The sequence below is a fragment of the Hypanus sabinus genome, unplaced genomic scaffold (genome assembly GCF_030144855.1).
Source record: "Hypanus sabinus isolate sHypSab1 unplaced genomic scaffold, sHypSab1.hap1 scaffold_242, whole genome shotgun sequence".
In the NCBI taxonomy this organism is placed as follows: Eukaryota; Metazoa; Chordata; class Chondrichthyes; order Myliobatiformes; family Dasyatidae; genus Hypanus; species Hypanus sabinus.
In genome coordinates this window covers 350,009-356,008 of record NW_026780539.1, presented here as the reverse complement: position 1 = coordinate 356,008, position 6,000 = coordinate 350,009, and positions in this window count along the sequence as shown.

Here is a 6,000-nt window from a genome sequence, read left to right as displayed (position 1 = left end):
AGTGTTGGGGAAGATGTATAGTGGAAGCTGGTGATGGAACGAGACTACAGGAATAACCACAACCAACCTTCAATCATGCTATCGCTGGCCCATTGTGTTCCACCATGTAAGGTTATACAGCACTCACCCAATCAGAAATTACTGCATTCCACTTGCCCCTTGCATGAGAGGTCCCCTCAGCTGAACTATGTTGTCCATTGCAAATCACCTCCAGCTTTCTAAGAGATGGCTGTTTCACAATTCCCCCTATTCACATTCTGAGTCAATCCTTGCCTGTATGTCAGACACCCCAGAACAATTCTCCAGGATTTAACATCCAGGAATGCTGGGATCTGACTATGTATGCTATGGTTACACAACTATCCCCAGCATCTGTACATTCACTTCACTTCATGTTTATCACAACGCATGACCTTCAGTCCATCCTGCAGTTCCACGTACCAGTCCCAGTGGCCTCCACAACACACACTGCTCAGTATACCTAGATGTTTGTGTCCATTCCAATTGGTCAGTCCCGTCATACAACCCTCTTTTACTTGCTTCCTCACGATTCTACCTTTGGTCACTCTGACATCTTCTGGACCTTCCCACGCTTCTCTGTCCTCAGCACTTCATCACCTATCTCCCTCAGCCACTCATCTGCTTCAGTAACCCTTACATCTCCCTTGGCCACTCTGTCAGCCATACCCTTCAGCAACTCTGTCACCCATCCGAATGTGCCACTCCATCACTCATCTCCATTGTGTCGTCCATTACCCATCTCCTCTCATTTAGTTGCTTGATGCTGGTTTTATCTGTTGAACAATAATTGCATAGAGGAGTCTCTGTGAAACACATCCCCACAACTGATACCTGAGGTTGTTTCTGGGTTATTGATTGTGGACAAATCATCGCTTGGCTTGGAAGTTGTCCCCTTGGGTTGAGGAACAGACAATTACCCATCCCATTGGTAATCCAACATCTGGACCCTGAGGCCAGAATAACTAGCCTGTAGTATTCTCCCTTCTGCGTCTCTGCCTTCTCGAAGAATGGAGTTAAATTTGTGATTTTTCACAACCAGACCCAATACAGAATCTAATGATTCTTGAAATATCATAACCAATCCTTCCACAATCTCTTCAGCCAGCTCTTCCAGAACTCTGGGTGTACATCATCTCATTCAGATGTCTCATCAACATTCAGACCTTTCGGTTTCCCAAGAATCACCTCTCTCATTATGGTGACACAGTCCAGATAAAGCTCCACCATTGCAATTTGCAAAAGGATCCATTTCAACCACTGACATTGCCGTTCTAGATGGTTATGCGAATGTGGACAAGGTCATGCTCTGTACCCTACTGCTCGCAAGAGACACTATGTGTTGGAGACAACGTACTGTGCTAGCTTGTGATGGGACGAGCCTACCGGAATCACCACAATCAGACTTCCAACTTACCAACAAAGGCACATCTATATGTTACAGTCATTCCTCCCATGGACACATATGCCAGGCACAGTGACCAATACAATCCCCGCTGCGCATGGCAAACCGCAAGCCCATCCCCATTGTTCAGAACCATCATCCAAGAGATTTACTTGCTCTCTCAACACTCTCCCCTCTGTCTCTCACACACCACTTCAGCCATCCAACACCCCCTGTCCTTGGTTGGTCTGTCGCCCGTCCCCCTTGGCTGCACCGTCACTGATCTCCCTCAGTTGCTCCGACACACGTCTCATTCGGACGCTCCGACACAGTTCTCATTCATCCACTCCGACACCAATCTCCCTCGGGCACACTGACACCCAACTCCAAACAGTCACCAGTTTCCCTCGGCCGCTACGGCAACTGTGTCACTCGGCAGCTACGTTAACCATCTGCCCTGATCTGTCCATCACCCATGTCCATTCAGTCTGTCCCTTGATTCTGGTTGAATCCATTGGATGATAATTTCAGAGTGAAGTCTGCGTAAAACACATCCCCACAACTGAGCTTGTATCTGGGTCTGTGATCGTGGACAAATCATCACTTGGCTCAGGTGTTGTCCCCTTGGGTTGTGGAGTTGGTACAGATGTTGGATCTGTAATAAACAGGGGTACATGGTGGGTACAAAGGAACAGGTAACAGACCACCAGTCTGGGACTCCGACATCCTCCCAAACACTGAGGTTATTGTAACAGGCCGATAGTTTCCTTGTTTCTGACTCACGACCTTCTTCAAGAGTGGGGTGATATGTGTAATTTTCTTGTCTTCCAGAAACATATAAAATCTAGTCATTCTTGAAGAATTATTAGTAATGCCTCCATAATCTTTTCAGCCACCTCTTCTAGATCTCTTGCATGTACACTATCTGGTCCAGGTGACTAGTCCACATTCGGATCTTTGTTTCCCAAGAACCTCCTCTGTTGTCATATAAACACAGACATTCGAATTACCACTGCAGAGTCATGGGAGAGCCTCCATTTCTACCACCCCTACCACTGACTTCCAGATGGTTATGGGGCTGTGCACAAAGTCATAGTCTATACTGTTCTGCACCCAAAAGAAACTGAATGTGTTTCTTTCAGGGACACATGACGAGTGTTGGATAGGGAGTATTGAATAAGTTTGTAATGGGACTAGACTACAGGAATCACCAAAATCAGCATTCCATCATACTATCACAAGCCTATCGCACTCGACCATGTAAGATTATACAGTACTCACCCAGCCACCAGTCACTGAATTCCACATCCTCCAACAATGAGAGGTCCGCTCAGCTGATCTAAGTTGTTCATAGCTAATTATGTCCATCTTTCTACTAGATGGATCTGACAAGTCCCTCCATTCCTACTCTGAGTCAATCCTTCCCTTTTTGTGAGACACTCCAGAACAATTCTCAACGATTTAACATCTAGGAATGCTGGAATATGACCATGTATGCTATGGTCACACAATTATCTCCATCATCTACATGTTTATGAGAAGGCATGGCCTTCTGTTCATCCTGCAATTCCACGAACCAGTCCCAGTGGTCTCCCCAACACACACTGTTCAGTAAACCTAGATGTTTGTGTCCATTCCAATTGGTCAGACACATCATGCAACCCTCTTTTACTTGCTTCCTCAGCACTCAACCTTTGATCACTCCTACACCTTCTGGACCGTTCCACACTCCTCTGTCCTCAGGACCTCATCACCTATCTCCCTCAGCCACTTGTTCACTGACCTGTTTCAGTAACCCTTTCACCTGTCTCCCTCGGTCACTCTGTCAGCCATACCCCTTCATCCACTGTCACCCAGCTCCCACGGCCACTCCTTCACCCATCTCCCTTGTGCTGTCCATTACCCATCTCCTCTCATTTAGTTGCTTGATGTTGGTTGAATCTGTTGAATGATAATTGCAGAGAGGAGTCTCTGTAAAACACATCCCCACAACTGATACCTGAGCTTGTTTCTGGGTCATTGATCGTGGTCAAATCATTGCTTGGCTCAGGAGTTGTCCCCTCGGATTGCGGAGTTGGTACAGATGATGAATCTGTAATAAACGGGCACATGGTGAGGATAGAGGAACAGACAATTGTCCACCCCATTAGGAATCCAACATCTGGACCCTGAGACCAGAATAACTGGCCTGTAGTATCCTTCCTTCTGCGTCTCTGCCTTCTCGAAGAATGGAGTTACATTTGTAATTTTTCGGTCATCCAGAACCAATCCAGGATCCAGTGATTCTTGAAATATCATTACCAATCCTTCCACAATCTCTTCAGCCTGATCTTCTAGAACTCTGGGAGTACATCATCTCATTTAGATGTCTCATCGACATTCAAACCTTTCAGTTTCCCAAGAACCTCATCTTTCATTATGGTAATACAGTCCAGACAAAGCTCCACCATTGCAATTTGCAATATGATCCATTGCAACCACCCCTACCACTGACAATGAGCTTGTATGTGGGTTTTGAAATTGTGGACAAGGTCATGCTCTGTACCCTACTGCTCCCAAAAGACACGATGTGTTGGAGAGGAGGTACTGTGCTAGCCTGTGATGGGACAAGCCTACAGGAGTCACCACAACCAGACGTCCGACGTACCAACAAAAACACATCGCATCCGATTATGTAATGTTATACAGAACTCGCCTAACCACCGGACTCAGCATTTTGAATCCTCCTCCCATCTAGCCATAAAACAGATAGCTAGAACCCTTTTTGTCAATTGTTGCAATGCCACACTCTTATTCCATGCCAAAACATCATACCCTTCCGAACAATTCCTGGTTATGCAGCATCCAGGGATACTGAGATTTGACTCTGTATTTTACAGTCAATCCTCTCACGCACCCACGGGCCAGGCACAGGGTCCGACACAATCCCTGCTGCGTATGGCAAACCCCAAGCCCATCTCCATTGTTCAAAACCATCATACAACACATTTACTGGCTCCCTCAAAACTCTCCCCTTGGTCTCTCCCACACCACTTGAGCCATCCCAAACCTTTCTGTCCTTGGTCCGTCTGTTGCCCATCACCATCGGCTGCACCATCACTCGTCTCTCCCGGCCGCTCAGACACGTCTCCCTCGGCCGCTCAGACACGTCTCCCTCGGCCGCTACGTTAACCATCTGCCCCGATCCGTCCATCACACATGTCCAGTCAGTTAGTCCCATGATTCTGGTTGAAACCACTGGATGCTAATTTCAGAGTGAAGTCTATGTAAAATGTATATTCACAACCGATACCCGAGCTTGTATTTTGGTCTGTGATTGTGGACAAATCTTCCGGAGTTCCGGAGTTGTCCCCTCGGGTTGTGGAGTTGGTACAGATGTTGGATCTGTAATAAACGGCAGTACATGATGGGTACAAAGGAACAGGTAAAAGAACACCGGTTTGGGACTCCAACAACTTCCCAACCATTGAGATTAGTATAACAGGCCGATAGTTTCTTTTTTTCTGATTCATTACCTTCTTCAAGAGCGGTGCAATATCTGTAATTTTCTTGTCTTCCAGAAACATATAAAATTTTAGAACTTTGGGTGTACACTATCTGGTCCAGGTGACTTGTCCACATTCAGATCTTTGTTTCCCAAGAACCCCCTCTCTTGTTATAGAAACACAGACATTCAAATTTCCACCACAGAGACATGGGACAGCCTCCATTTCTACCACCCCTACCACTGAGAATGCACTTGCAGATGGTTATGGGGTTGTGGACAATGTCATACTCTGTACTGTTCTGTTCCCAAAAGACACTGAATGTATCTCTTTCAGGGACACATGATGAGTGTTCGATAGGAAATGTTGAAAAAGTTTCTGATGGGACGAGACTCCAGGAATCACCAAAATCAGCATACCATCATACCATCACAAGCCTATCGCACTCCACCTTGTAAGGTTATACAGTACTCACTCAACCAGCAGTCACTGAATTCCACATCCACCACGCATGAGAGATTCGCTCAGCTGAACTAAGTTGTCCATATCTAATCATGTCCATCTTTCTACTAAATAGCTCTTTGACAATTCCCTCCATTCTTACTCTGAGTCAATCCTTCCCTATATGTCATGCACTCCAGAACAATTCTCCAGGATGTAACATCCAGGAATACTGGGATCTGACCCTGTATGCTGCTGTCACTCAGTTATCAACAGAACCTGTACAATCATTTCACTACATGTTTCTCACAACACATGACCTTCTGTTCATCCTGTAGTTCTACATCTAGCACCAGTCCCAATGGCCTCCCCAACATCCGCTGCTCAGTATACCTAGATATCTGTGTCCATTCCAAATGGTCAGACGCGTTATGCAGCACTCTTTTACTTGGTTCCTCACGACTCTCTCCTCAGTCTCTCCCACATCTTCTTGGCCCACACAACACCTCTGGCTTCAGCACACCTGGCACCTAACTCACTCAGCCACTCGTTCACCCACCTCCTTTGGTAACACTGACACCCATCTCCGTTGGCCACTGTGAAATCAAACAGTCAGTACCATGATTCTACTTGAATCCCACTGCTCAGAACACTGAGATAATTCTGTCCATT